A 16,546-nucleotide genomic window follows, 5' to 3' on the forward strand; every position below is an offset into this window, starting at 1 on the left:
GAATGTTTTCGAAAGCCTGTCTCTGTATAACTGTAAGTTAGTACTCCGTGTATCCTAGCCTTTGTGTTTCTTAGCCCCAAGTTTTCCCTAGTCTTTGTTATAGCCTGCTTCCCTCGTAACTCGTGAGGGGAGGAGCGTTCCGTGACAGAATGATTGTTTACAATCTGTTTATAATCTGTTTACAATCTGTTCATAATTTGTTCATAAGGAGTCAGATGTGGAATTATGTTAATTATGCTATGTAGATGTGTAGATATGTGTATGGAAAGAATATAATTATAGATAAGCTCAGAGCAGTCCACACTCAGTGCTAACTTGCCTGATTGCTAACAGGCGGTCAAATCTTTTTGTACTTTGTATCAATTCAAATGTGTTTAATGTCTTTTTGTTTAATGTCTTTTTCAGAAATGTATGTAAAATATCCTATGGATTTTACTGCACCTTTAGCAATAATTAGAGTATTAGGCCTCCCTGAGCTGTGTGTGTGTGTGTGTGTGTGTGTGTGTGTGTATATTTTTTTTTTTTATGTGGGCAGGAATCTGTGTTTTTATGTTATGTTTTCATGGTTCACACAATTATGTTTAGTACAATTTGCAGTTATGGCAATGGTGCTGATATTTAAAAGTTCACTTTATTACAGTTTACACTTTTAATACAATTTGCAATAATTGCAGAAGTGCAGAAGTTCAGGACCATGGACAGTTCTGCCACTTTGGCTATCTTCACCTTTGGATAAGTGCAACGGCGCCAGTGCCGCAGGGCGCGTGGCAGGACGCACAGAATCCCTCGACAGTGACAGACGTTTATTAACAGATGCATACAACACTGGCACTCACATACAACGTAAACGATTAAATATATAATTATTTTACTTTGTCATGATTCCCGTTTTCTGCCATAGTGGTTCCCGTGATGATGGTTTCATCGTGGTCTTTGTTTATTGTTTGTTTTTGCTCCATGGTTTCGCCTCTTGTTTCGGTTTTGTTTCTGGAGTTCTGTCCCTTGTCTCCTGTTTTGCTCATGTGTTTCTTGTTGTCTACTAATGCCTTCATGTATTTAAACCCAGTGTTGTATAGTTTGTGTTGGTCATTGTTGGATGTTGCAAATGTTTATTGCTTCTGTGTTCCTAGTTTTGCGTACTGCCTTGTTTCACTGTTGGCCTGTTCTGTGCTTGATTCATTCCATCAGCCCGTTTTGTTTTCAATTCTGTTTCTTCCTTTCGTTATGTACTCCAGTTTTGTTTCTGTATCTAACTGTTTACAGTACAGCTGTATGTGCCAAGAATTAGTGATCGTTTCATTGATTTCATTCATTGCTCTCAAAAATGACATCCGCACAGACTGTGTGTAATAAATGTTTATTTATTACAAATAAGTCAAAGTGCTTTATCTTTATTTATTTAGTCACAGATTTCCTCTAAGCATATTCAAAATAGAAAAAGAAAAAAAAGGTGTTATTAAACACATGATAGACTGTGGAACTTTATAATGATGTTTGCAATTCTGTTATTGCAGTAGTAGGCCAACATGATGCATCTGAATCAACTAAGAAAACTTTGTGTGTCTCTTGGATTGGATAAAATATGGGTGATATCTGAACATCACCTAAAAGTGGCAGTTGCCCTTGTTATTCACCGGATAACAATCTCTGAGTTCTCATTTTTGTCAATGATACAATAATCATAATAATAATAATTATTATTATTAATAATACTACTAGTAATAATAAATTAATTATAATAATTTGTTCCATGATTATACAGTTCTGACTTATGGATGCAAAATGCTGACTGGCTAGTTGGGGGAAAAAAAAAAGGGATTTGTGCATCTGAAGATTGAGTGGGTTGCCCATCACAAAGCCAGGTAGAAAAAAAAAAAGTCCCTTTAGTTATGTGTGGATAAATAAGCATTACTGAAACAAAGACTGAATTATTAATATTTCCAATAACTAATAAAATTGAGCTATTTTCAATATTTTAGGAACCCAGAAACCTAAACCCCATACTTTGCATATGTTGGTCACAAATTACATATTGACCAGGATGAAAAGTTAGTTATGTTCAGTGTCTCAAATGTTATGCTAGTGAATGGGTTCAACAACAACATAGTTGCTCATGCTACAATGTTACAAAGGTCAGTATCATCTCAAATAATAAGGTAATAATAAAGTACTATACTACTAACTCAAAACTAAGTTTCAGAAATGTTTAGGGCTGCAGTTGATTTACTAGATGGCTTATTAACATACTAGAGACTTCTAGCATGTCAAGACTGCAAAGACCAATTCTGTGATAATAACAACTCATTACAACATGTTACGCAGCTGTAAACAACTGGTTCATCATATGCAAAGACAACTTTGAAGGACCCAGTTTGGTACTGTATTTATTATTGTTCAGTAAGTGGTGATTCCTCTAAACACCCAGAAAACATTCTTCAAAATTTGCATTAGCATTATCATTACACTATAATACGTCAGATGCTACATAGAGGCCAGCCCATGTTTAATTTATAATACGCAGTGAAGTTGAAACCTACAGGTAAACAGAAACATAAATCTGTTAGAATGGTCTACACCTAAACTGCCACTGCATTCTCACCTGTACCACTTCCTGAGTCCTGTCCAGGGGAGATGACATCATCATAGTCCTCTGGAATGAGAGCTACAGCACATGTAATGTGGTCTCAAACACAGGTCAGGTGGGTGATGATACCAACAGCCTACTGGGTGAGCAACCACGCTCTAACAATGGTGTGCTGAATGGTTAGAGCGTGGGTCAGGTAAAACAAAAGGAAAAACTAAACACCATGCCGAGCGTGGAAAAAAGGGAGAACAAAGGACGCCAGGGGAAGAAATGGCAAACCAGATGCACTGGGGAAAACTCAAACTAAAACTTCCAAAACAAAACAAGAAAAACGGGGAGGAATTTGAATGGCTAAGGGAAGCCTCCGGAGAAAGACAGACTCGAGAGGGAAAACTGGAGAGAGGAGGGGACGTGTAAAAACACGGACACCCTCGCAGCACAGAAGTAAGGTGTAGCACGAGAGCTCACAGCCCTCAATGCCTTAAATTACCAGCTAGGAGCTTGGCTTAGTACTTTGGCAAAGACCCAGCACTGAATAACTGGTTCACTGGGCTTATATAAGGTCTAGCCCAGCTGTTGGGTGTTAAGCCTGATTAGTGGTGTGGTTGACTCGAGGCCTCCCTCTGGTGGCCAGAAGGGGCCTCGGCCTGGCGCCAACCCTTACATGTAAACAACTAAAGAGCAACAAGTCTGACATTATTAATGTGTTGATTCTTAGAATTCCATTATCATTTTAAGAGAAACCAACCTGTTGTAATATACGAGTTTGGTCCAAGAGTAACGGCATCATCATAGATCTCTACCACATCCTCTATCAAAATGTAAGATAAATGCCATCAGACATCAGTGTCATTAATGTGTTTAAAGCTGACTGCAAATTAATGTAAAAATCAATAAATTAGCTTAAGAAAAATAATTGATAGCATATGTAACACTATCAATGTTACAAGTCAAAGCTACACAAGGTTTAAGTTGTATCAGTCTTGCAGAAAAAGCTGCAAAAAGTTGACAGCTAATTATAGTTACCTATTTTGGCAGTAGTGTGAGTAATGAAGTTATTAGTACAAATACATTTTCCAGAAGCCAGGTGATTTTATTCAAGCATACTTGCTACAGTATCAGGTCTCTGTCCATGTGTGATGGCATTGTAATTATCCTGTGGATTTTCTGTCGCTAGGTCATCTAAATCAAATAAAATGAGCTGATAGAGTAAATTCAGTCATCGTTTCTTTAATTTTAATGAAGTGAGAAATTAAACAGACTTACTTGTCAGACCACTACTGGTGATGGCATCATCATAATACTCAGTCTTTTCTTTATTGACAGATTTTGCTGTAACCAAAAGAAAAAAGTGAATTTCTTGTAAATCACTTAAAATAAATGTTGCACCCAAAGAGAATTCTCTATGAGAATAAGCTCCAAAACTCCATAAGTCCACAATGTAGCACATGTGGCTCACAGTAGAAGCTGTGGTATATTCAAACATGAATATTCATCTATGTTGAAGTTTATACATGGGATCCTTCATGATGGATACTGTCATTAATGTAAACATGCATCATTTCACTAATTGCCAACAGGTAATTTACAGTACCTTCAGATGAACTGAACCTAACAGTGCAAGAGTATTAAAGAGAATCTCATACTGAGATAACAAATATCAGGATATGTTTCCAGTCAGCAACCCATAGCAGACTGATTAATGAATACTATAATCTCTATAATTTTCAATATTTATCTGTGGGTTGTATCCGCCTCCCTTACCTGAGAGAAGCTCTTCACCAACATCTTCATAAGCAGAATGCTGTACTTCAGAGCTAATATGTTCTATCAGAGATGAACCGAGTAATCATGAGACATGTTTGAAATGTTAAATTATGAGTTTCTACGTCTATAGATAATAATGAAGCTGGGTAGCTGTAAGAAAAACAGAATATTGGTCTAGTTGACTGCAGTCTTACAGAGGATACAGAAACATAAACTAGTCCAGGAAGTTACCAGTCCACAACATTCTTGTTTTTATGTGCCTTTATTTATTTATTTTTAAATCCTCTCTGGGGTGATAGTTCTCAGCATATAAATAGTGTATTATTAAACACTTTATTCCACTCATTGTTTTTATATATTTCTGTAAAGCTCTTTGAATTCCTATTTTACATGAAAGGTACCATACATATAAACTTGCCTTGCTTTACAGTCATAAGGCCGACATCTATTATGATACTGCTCAAATCTATTAGTGTAGTGAGTAGCAAGTAGCAAGTGTAAAGTGTCACAAGGAATGAAAAGAGTGTGTGATATAGTCACAGCTTCAAATTAACAAACACAAGCGCTCTCTTTTTCTCTCAATCTGTCATTCTCTCTTTATCTCTGTGATATACACAATAGGATTGCCTGGAGTATTACTCTTCCATATCACTCACCCTTTTGCACTGTGATAGGTGTCCTTTTAGTGATGACCCTGTGGTCAATCTCCTCATAGATTACTTCAAGCAGAGTCTTATGCCTCCTCTTAGAGATCACTGGAGGAGAAGACAGACAGAAACATGGTTCCAGAAGATTGATGAGAGACTGAAGGATTAAGGAAACAGTAGATGATGTTTGAATATGTCCCACCTCTCCTGAGTACTCTGTTCTGGTAAAGCAGCCCAGCAAGAAGCACTAAGGCCAGGAAGAGCACCACTCCCAGTACCAGCAGGACCACTGTAGGGGTGGACAGAACAGCTGCTGGTGGAGGTAGTGGATGACTGGTTGTTATCATCTCTGACTGACCATCTGTGCAGGGAATTGCAGAAGAGAAACTGTGCAACTCATGAGTTTAATTTAAACGTTTTAGAAAAATGAGAGACAGGAATGAAAAGACAACCTGAGATGGAGTTGGTGGTTACTTTGCTTGTAATAACAGGGGCCAGAGAGATGTCTTGAAACAGAGAGCTACATCAGTCAAGCGAATACAGAACTCACACACATACAAAATCAAAGTCCTAATTAATGAAGTCCCTAATTAAATAAATCCGTAATTAGTTCTAGTCTCAAATTCTGATTGCCCCTAGTAATTACATGTTTACAAATATGATTGAAGTTACATTGCTTACCAGTAATTGTTTTTTTAAATTATTTTTATTGATAATGGTAATGATGATATTTATAATGATGATAAATATTTAATAGAAAAATCCAGCATTTCTTCGGTTGTTAAAAAGTTATACTCTGATTTACATTGTCACTGACCAAATGTGTGCTTTACCCTTCTGACAAGCCAAAAATACAATTCATTAATAATGAAGCTTTATATGAATAATGACATTTGTATTTGCTCATTTTTTGATCAGATGATGATTGTATACTACTTTGATGAATAAGGGGTGTGTTTGTATATTCAAGGCTGTACATTAGTTAGAAAAGAAAAACTTAATTACTTGGTTCTTCTCATTTCTTTAATTGTTTTCTCACTTCTTTGCACCTCTTCCTCATGACGTAGCTCCTCCCTCTGGGGACGTGACAAAGAGATGCAAGCTTGAGATGTGAGGACAGAGGGCTCAATGACCAAACCTCTACCCAATGAGAGTCCTTGCTTACTAAAACACCAGTTTAAAGCAAAATCACTTATTGATGTGCTGCACAGGTGTTTCCCTCATCACCAAGTTCACCAATATTCAAAACATTGAATATACAATTTGTATTTTTTAGCTACTGAATTTATCAAAGCAGTTATTTATTGAATCCAGAACCATGACTACCATCTCCTCTGACCTGCACAGGTGACTCCAGCATCTTCTTTGTGAGAGCAGTCAGTGTGGGTCTTCAGTGAATAACTGCAGTCCCACAGGTGAATCTCATCCCCTCTACACTCCACTCTGTTCAGCCCTTCACCAAGACCAAAGGCAGCACTCCCATCAGCCCTCAGTTCCTTCCCACAGCCCAGCTGCCTGCAGACCACCTCAGCATTCTTGATGTCCCACTGATCATCACAGATGGAGCTCCAAGCAGCATTATGGTAAACCTCCAGCCTCCCAGAGCAGCTTCACTCTGATCCACTCATCCTGAGAGGCAGGTGAACTACACCACAGACATATGGCATGAGGAGAAAGCACTACACAGGACAGTTAGGGTAGTAGCACAACTGTCTGGGTTCGACAGATACCACATTTCTTGTCAAGTCTCACTGCATAAAGTACTGATGTAGAGTAATCCATTAAAATGTACAATGAGTAGTAGGATAGTGGAATTTTGATTAATGGTTGTCAAGCATCCTTACCTGACCACTGTCTTTGATCGGGAAATAAAGAGCTTTTCACATGTTTTTGTAAAGATCACTGCTCTCCTGTGAGTATGGTAATATAAATTATGATTATGTATTTAACATTCCAGAGTATTCAATTATGAAATTCTCTCCACTACTTTTATTGCAACATCAGACCTTGATATCTGCAAGAATTCTTACATGCACTTTGGAATCAAATACATGAAGAGAGAATCTGCCTACCTGAGCAGGTAATGTGAGCCACCTCATTGTGATTATTACAGTTATTCCGCCCCCAGGGTTCACATGGGCAGTGCCACAGAGTGGAGTCATGTTTCTTACATTTCACCTGATTCAGCCAGTTAGGAGATGATTCCACTTTTGCTGTGGCCTCAGACTCCCTGCCTGTTCTTCCACAGTTCAGCTCTCGACAGACCAAATTTACTGTTTCTTCATTCATCCCATTCACACCCACACATTCCCCCAGGCTCCATAGTAGAACACTTCCAGATTCCCTTCAAACCCCTTAGTGAGTCTGATTTCTTTAAAATCTGGTGAGAAAAAGATGTGTAGGCAAAATCCATTTTATAAGTCTCTCTAACATTCTCAACTGTTAAAATACCCTCTGATTCTTTCTTTTTTTTTAAACTTTTTTTTTAAGTGAGACCTTTCTTTTTCGACTACCACAGTTGCTATCAGTATCTGTTAATATTTGTTATTTACTGCTTTGTATGTTGCTTTAACCCATGAATCCTATGAAACTGAGCTTTGTTAATATAATAAAATTTAAATAGCTAAAAGCAAAAAAATATGAGTGTTATTAAGTATGACACTGCATATAGTTTTGTGCCATGTTCCTTCAGAATGACCATATATCATTCTTGTGTCCTTAAATTTCATAAACTTTTAGATTTGACTGTTGTCATTGAACTGAGCATTTGACAATTCTTGATCCGGGTTTGAAAATTCTGTCAACGTATGTGTCTTACTTACATTCTTAGTGATCACTATACAATTTAATTAACAAAATGACAAACAGTTGGAGTCAGTATACTTCACCTGAACACATGACCCCTACGTCCTCATTGTGTCTGCAGTCATGCTTTCCCCCAGACTGATACCTGCAGTTCCACAGGGACGTCTCGCTCCCCTCACACTGCACCTCATTCAGCCAAATGGGCCCAGTTCCAGGGCCAAACCAAGCTGGTACCTGAGCACTGTGGGCCACTCCACACTGCAGTTGCCTGCACACCACCTGGGCATCCTCAATATCCCATGAGTCATCACACACTCTCCCCCATGAGCCGTTGAGGAAAACCTCCAGCGTTCCTGCACAGTTTCCCCCAGAAACAACCAGTCACACACACACACACACACACACACACACACACACACACACACACACACACAGACACACACACACACACACACACACACACACACAAACTCTGTGTGTAGATATGCAATTACACCTTAGATGTCCAGATAGTCAATTCTTTTATTTTGTTAATACATGGAACTGTACCATTAACAAACTCCAGGTTCATAAATCATAAATCATCACACAATAAATGTATATATTAGGGGAGATTATTTAAGAATGTTAAATACAACACATACCAGAGCAGGTGACTTGACAGCTGTTCCCCGGAGCTGCAGGAGAGGTTGAGGAGGTTTGCACTGCTGCAGTTCCCCAGATGAGCTTCACTCCCAGAACAATTGAAACCCGTCACATACATGTGGCTGCATTGTTCAGGGCTGGATGGAGAGCAGCTAGAGACGTTCAGCACAGCGCCACAGCCCAGCTGTCTGCACACCACAGAGGCTTCAGATACACTTCAGGAGACCAGGAGAACTCTCCTCCAGCCCAGGCTCACTCCCTCCAGACACCCGCACTCAGCCCTCATGAAAGGCCTGTGAGGAAAATGAAACAGAAACATGCATAAAAACATGGCTATATAGCTATATACTTATGTGTATGTATTTTTTGAGAATGCAGTAGATATAATCTAATGTTTACTTTTACAGAATAGCAGAGGAGGGCATTTTCCCATAAAATGTATTTTTAAGTAATATGGTGTAAAAATGCTCACCGCTGCAGATGACTCGAGCATCCTGTTTATGAGAGCATGCTGCTCAACTCCATGATGAGATGGGACATTCTGACAGGTGTGTCTCGTTCCCATGACAATCAAACACATCGGCCCAGATGTGGCCACTTCCCTCCCCAAACCAGTCCGCCCCCAACACAGCCACAGCACTCCCACACTTCAGCTGCCCACAGAGGACACTGGCAGCTCTCATATCCCAGTTACCACCACAAACTGAGCCCCAGTCACTGATGTACTGGAGCTCCACTCGACCAGAACAGGAGTCCCAGCCGTTCAACAGACATGCAGCTGTGTAACCGTAAAACACAGAAATGATTACAGATATGTAAACAGAACAAGCACAATTGTTGTCATAGTATCTCATAGTTACAATAGTTCACTGGCAACAAAGATAAAGATTAATATTTAACCTGAACATATTAGTCCCACATCACGGTAATAGGAGCAGTTCTGTTTGACTAAAGATGTCGGACAGAGAGAAATCTCAGATTCGTTGCCTCTACACTGAAGCTCCTCTGTCCACACCTGGCTCTCCCCTCTGCTAAAAGCAGCTGCTCCCAGCACCTCAACAGGAATCCCAAAGTCCAGCTCTCTACACACAACTTCTGCATCACACACTGTGGTCCAGGTCTTCCCATGAATCACCTCGACTCTCCCAGCGCAGTGAGGACCACGAACCAGCCTCACTCCTAAAATATTAATATGGGGAATAGAGACCATGGAACATATTCTAGTGACAGAAAATACTTACTTTATTGATTTTCTAATATTGCACTAGTTACTACATGGTTCTTCATTAATGGCAGCAAATAAGAAATATATTATTAGAAAATAGATTTTGTCGGTGGTCTAATAAGTGACAAAGGATATTTTAATTTCCTTTACAAATGCTGAAGAAAGAAAGCACAGCTGTTCTATCTGAAAAAGGAACTGCACAAGAATTGTTAAAAACTGATCTATCATAGCATGTCACATTCATATGTTCATGGCCATAGAAGCTTCTAATGATAATGATGCCATGCTTTCCTTTTATTAAACAAATTTAAAATTGAGATGCACAAAATTTGTAATGTCATAACAAAGTCTGAAAGTTAGCAAATATGCAGAAATGCCAGTTGGGGTAAATATATCCATTCTAAAGATTAGTATAATTTACCTGAGCAGATAACTCCTGCATGATGACTATGTATGTGTATGACTATGTGTATGACGAATAAACCAAACTTGAAACTTGATGATAGTCACTAACCTAGCCACCTGAACCACAGTTCTTCAGCATAGACTCTGATCCACTACAGGCCACTTCATTCATCCAGATTGGTCCTGATTCTGGTCCAAAGTGAGCATTACCCAGTACATCTACAGCCTCCCCACAGCCCAGCTCTCTACACATACATTGTTTACCCGGCTTAATGTTGTGCCTTTTGGTTTGTCTTTATCATTATGGAAAATAAATACAATGCTCAACCGCACTCGCATCTCACTCACTCCCTGCCTCCATCACACTTTCATTTTAACTAATCATATTTTTGTCTTAATAGGGCCTTCCTGTAAATGAACAGCTACTTCAATGATCTTGCTCCCTGTAAGCCTTTTAAATAAATACATAAATAACAAACAGATTTCAGGAAGTATATGAAGTGAAAGGTGTGTTGTAACTAAACAAAAAAATTTCAAGTGTACCATTGACAAAGACTCATTAAATTTGAGAATGAGAATTGACACATCTGAGCAGATCATACCATCATCTTTATTTTGATTACATCCTTCACACAGTCTCTGCATTTCATCACCTCTACAGACCATTTGAGTCAGCCAGATTGGTCCTGATCCTGGTCCAAATGTACCCTGTACATCTACAGCCTCCCCACAGCCCAGCTGTCTACACAACACTGCAGCATCTCTCATATCCCAGTCATCATTGTACACTGATCCTCACTGTCCTCTGTGAAGAACCTCCACTCTCCCAGCACAGAGACTACCACCATCCACCAGCCTTGCACTATCTGCACACTATAAAGAGGGAGGGAGAGAGAAACAATGAGAAAATATATAGAAGAGCACATTAACTGTTCAGGAATTAGAAATAGCTGTTTGTCTGCAGACAGCTGTTTATTCTGTCTTTTCTTTTATGTTTATGTTACGCTGAGGAGGCAGAGCAGGATGCAGGTACGAGTTGTGGAACACAGAACACGTTTATTAACACACACATTAATGACTACGTGACTCGCAGGCTAACAGGGTTCAAACATTGACAACATTCACACTTAAACACAACACTTATATACATGCACACTAACGATACACAACGAAGAGCCATGTGAAACATGGTGTGTGTGGCCATATGGACGAACTCACACACTCACACACACACACATACACACACACACACACACACACACACACACACACAGGGAGATGTTTGGGAGGAGGGGCCGTACCACAACAGAGCCCCTCCCCAACGGTGCGACTTCCGGCGCTCCAGCCTATCGGGCTACGGCCCTGAAACCAATGCCAAATGGCAAGACTGGAGGACCGAGCGACCCGACACGTGGCAGCGCGAGCAGGACAGAGGGGAGGAAGACAGGGATCAGGACGACAACAGACACAGGGACGTACACAATGATGGGCACAGGTACAGACACAAAGGGGGACAAAGCAACTGGCACAGTAATAGGTACTTTGATCGGGACAGGTATATGAACCGGACTACATAAAGAACTATTAAACAGTCCGGGGAAATGTAGCAGGAGCCCCAGCCAGTCCTCCTATCGTTGGCTGCGTCGGCGACCGCCCCGGCTGGACGTATCCTCCTTTGCTGGCTTGTGTGGTGGTGGCTGCTCCGGCTTTGGCGCACGCGTATCCGGAGACGCACCAGCTGATTTGTCCATCTCAGGGGCGGGCACTGGTGACACTGCCTTCTTGCGAGCCTTCATGGAGGGAGTGTCCTCATCGGATGACTTGGGTGGTACCTTGGGCATCGGAGGTCCTTCACTCTCAGAATCCGCCGACGCAGTGTCCATCACCGAGGGAGAATCCCTATGGACTTATATTTTAGTTTGAGCGTTCCCCTCCCCCAGCGTATTATTGTATCCATGCTGTTGTACCTTTATGTAATATTTCAGTTTCCGTTTCTTAGTGGCCCATCATACAACCAAGGTGTAAAAACCTGATCATCATTGCTGTTACTTTATAAGCTCATAGCAGCACAGCACTCACTACCATAGCATGATTATTGCAGTCTCATTGTCCGCAGTGGTCCTGTGGTCACAGACTAGGCAGTGGCAAAAGGATTAAAACAATATCTATCTATATATAACAGCTAAGGTGTTTACACCACCAGAGGGTGACATAGAGTCTTTGCAGCATTCCACCCCCACTACCTACTTTACATGGAATCCTATTGGAAATGGCCACAAGACACACAGAAGGCTGCAGCAACATTTAGAAAGTGATGCAGTTAGCTGTTTAGTTCAAAGCACTTTCAAAGAAATTGCTCACAGGGCTTTGTGAGAGTCTGCTGTAAGCGTACATTTTCATTAAAAATACTGTGGAGCTGCGGTTCAATTGTTTGGGGTAATTTTTTGTGTTTGATGTATTTTATATGCTGTTTTTACAGATATGCAGGGATATGACAGATAGGTTTACTGAAGATGAAAGCATTTAATATTTTTTCTTCCATTGCCATACCGACAGTGTCTCTCTTAGGGAGACAATATGCATTGCCTTGTTCGTCATGTTCTTGGTTCTCAGCTGTACTGTAAGCACCCCAACACACCACACATACAAACACTCTCTCTCTCTCTCTCTCTCTCTCTCTCTCTCTCTCTCTCTCTCTCTCTCTCTCTCTCTGACTCTGTTCAGTATGGCTCCCTCAGTTACTTACCGACTTATTTACACTGATAGCCTGATAGCTCTTCTGCATTTTTTCTCATTAGTGCATGCAACTGTAATTTCACATCAATTTAATGTTGACCTTATCATTTTTCTTCTTGTGAATTTCTGCAGTAGATCGCTGTTCTACCCACTACACACCAACAGAAGTGCGTGAAGTAACCAAAAATTCTGCTCAAGTAAAAGTACTGTTACTTTAAAATAAAAATTGCTCAAGTAGAAATAAAAGTACTCATTTAAATTATTACTTTAGTGAAAGTAATAAAGTATATGTTAAAAAGACTACTCAAGTTGTGAGTTTCTTCACTGGAAATCATTTACTAACACAAGGCAACAATATTACTTGTGTGTCCCTCAAAATAAAATATGAGGCCCTCATAATTTTTACACTGAATTCAAATCACTTTTAAAGATGTTTCTTTCAAGGTTTCAAGGTTTTTAAGTGAATTTTACATGAAGTATATGTTACTTATTAATAAATAAGGCTGTTATTACATTTAAATTTAATATGTACAATCTTGAACATTTCTCCAGTAATAGTTTGCCTGCACTTTTCTTGGTACAGTTAAGTAGACAACTAAAAGCACTTTGGTAGATTTCTGCTAAATGCTATACATGTAGATGCAAATATAATGGAACGACGACAACAACAACAACAAGACCAACAACAACAACAAAAGGTTAATAGAGAAATTCTAAAAACATATTTGGATTCAGCATGCAGAAATTCTTACAAACAGCTTTTTCTTTGCTCTGGGTCTTTGTCCTACTTAGTTCATGTGTTATGTTTAAGCTACATAAGGTTTTTCATATCAGCTAAACATTGTGTATATGACATAACACACAAGTATCACACTGGATTTGGTAATCATTTTGTGATTAGTACAGTTTCTGGGAATATTCCAAGCTCTTGCCCAAGGTCACTTACTAGACATTTTACTTTTCATTATATTTACACTGTAATTATGTGACCAATTAGTCAGACTGGCTGGCTATGTAGCTAGATATGCTTCATTGCCCAGCTAACAAATGCATCTGTATGTGGTCAAAATAAATATCAATATGTAAAATCAATAATAAACCTTAATTTCTATAACCTCAGAACCTTTAGAATCTTGAAAATATGCAACAACATAGGGCATGCCTTCCTGCACACCCTGAGTTCAGTTCAGCTGCTGCATTTATGTTTCTAGTGCTTGTAGTTTATAGCTACGTAGCTAGCTAGCCATTTTTTTTTCTTAGAATATAATTGATATCTAACCACATTTTACTTTCTTATTACTTTCTTATTTACTTTCTAATTAATCATGCACATATTAGGAGCACGAGCTGATTTTACAGTTCATGTGATGTGTGAACCTCACAGAAAAGTATATATTGCAAGCTACTTTTCATAAATGTAATAATTTGAGTCCCACGCCAGAAAACGTTCGCTGTTCATTATGTAGGTCAACTGAAGCAAAGCAGATCCCACAGTTGACAGCTTTTGGCAAAACATACAAAATGTAAAAAAAAAAAAATTTAAATGTAGCAGAAGGAATATATATATATATATTAGAGAGAGAGAGAGAAATAGATAGATAGATAGATAGATAGATAGATAGATAGATAGATAGATAGATAGATAGATAGATAGATAGATAGATAGATAGATAGATAGATAGATAGACTTTTTTCAAGAGATATGGCACCTTGCATATCATATCTCTTGTTTGTGAAGTACCTTTTTTGTGAGCTTTTGCTGGTGTTTAGAAAAAAAAAACATTTTGAAATTTGACTGCTATTTATTATGTGCAATTTACATTTATTTTTTTACTTCTCTTCATACAGCATAGAATCTCCGAAGATTGCAGCAGTTGTCCTTTGATGACACCTGGGTCAAATGTGTGAAGCTTTACAGATTTGCTGCAACATTACATTTGGCAATGTTTTGTATGTAACTGTAATATGTGTTACAAGCCAGAAGAACATATTACTGTCAACAGGAAGCTGTTTCCTACCAAGGTCCACTGTCCAATGCATTGTAGTAGTTATATTTGATACAATTAATGTAGACAATAAATCAAAGTGGAACTGTTTTAGGTGACATTATATCTATCTATCTATCTATCTATCTATCTATCTATCTATCTATCTATCTATCTATCTATCTATCTATCTATCTATCTATCTATCTATCTATCTATCTACACAAAACAAATATATATATATATATATATATAGATAGATAGATAGATAGATAGATAGATAGATAGATAGATAGATAGATAGATAGATAGATAGATAGATAGATAGATAGATATCAGATATATATACAATAAATCAAAGTGAAACTGTTTTAGGTGACATTATATCTATCTATCTATCTATCTATCTATCTATCTATCTATCTATCTATCTATCTATCTATCTATCTATAACAAATATTTATATATTTGTTTTGTCCTCTCATTAACTTTATTATTATTGCTGTTATTACATGGTGTTAATAAAATGTTATTACATTGTGTTATCTATCTATCTATCTAATATATATATATATATATAGATATATAGATAGATAGATAGATAGATAGATAGATAGATAGATAGATAGATAGATAGATAGATAGATAGATAGATAGATATAATGTCACCTAAAACAGTTTCACTTTTATTGTATATATATATATATATATATATATATATATATATATATATATATATATATATATATATAATTTTTTTTTGTCCTCTCATTAACTTTATTATCATTGTTATTACATGGTGTTAATAAAATGTATTGTTATTGCTATATGTAATTACAATGTGTTATTAAAAAGTGTTATTACAATACATAATTACATTGTTATTAAAATGTATTATTACACTGTGTTATTACAATGTGTTATTAGGTGAAGGTAGTTGGAATAAGTAGGTAGAAAAACCCTATAAATATGCGTCTGGCGATAATGTGTTCACACTTTACATGAATACCCATTGCTGGCAATAATGGCAATAATTAGAGTGTTAGGACAGTGTCCCTGATCTGTGTGTTCTTTCTGTGGGCTTATCTGATGAAGAATATTTGTTTATTTGTGAATAAACATGCAGCATTTTTGTGTTGTGTTTTGATAAGTCACACCAATGTTTTATAGCACAATTTATAATTGCAGCAAAGGTGCTGATACTAAAAAGGCCACTTTAGTACAATTTATCAGTCCAGGTTAAATGTTTAGATGTTTGATGATCAGTAAGTTAGCAACTAAAATGACAACAGCAACATAAAAAGTCTTTACATGGACATGCATATGCACAGCTCTAAGTGTAACTCTAAGTGTAACTACAGAAGAGCTGTATGGGCCCTGCCTCATTCAACTATTCACTGATCTGATACATTGGACAATGAAATCCACACAGACTGTGTAAAATATGCTTTTATTAATTCCAAATATGTCAGTGTGCTTTTATATTTATTTTTAGCACAATTTCCCTCTAAACAGATTAAAAAGTAAGAAAGAAAAATGATCTGATACAGTAATTTCTGTAATCATCTCTTTAATTTTAATGAATTGACGAATTAAACAAACTTACTTGTCAGACCACTGCTGGTGATGGCATCATCATAATACTCTTTTCTTCACTGACATATTTTGCTGAGAAAGAATTTAAAAAGTTGTATGTTTATGACAATACAGCACTGACTGTGAAAGTAGAACATTATTCATTAATAAT

At 37.8% G+C, this 16,546-nt stretch overlaps 1 pseudogene; it reads right to left on the reverse strand.

The window, feature by feature from the left end:
* Nucleotides 1-2,474: 2,474 nt before the first annotated feature.
* LOC145659840 (antigen WC1.1-like) lies at nucleotides 2,475-11,961 on the reverse strand (annotated as a pseudogene).
* Nucleotides 11,962-16,546: the final 4,585 nt, after the last annotated feature.

This window comes from Electrophorus electricus, chromosome 11, assembly GCF_041902795.1.
Source record: "Electrophorus electricus isolate QZ-2024a chromosome 11, ASM4190279v1, whole genome shotgun sequence".
In the NCBI taxonomy this organism is placed as follows: Eukaryota; Metazoa; Chordata; class Actinopteri; order Gymnotiformes; family Gymnotidae; genus Electrophorus; species Electrophorus electricus.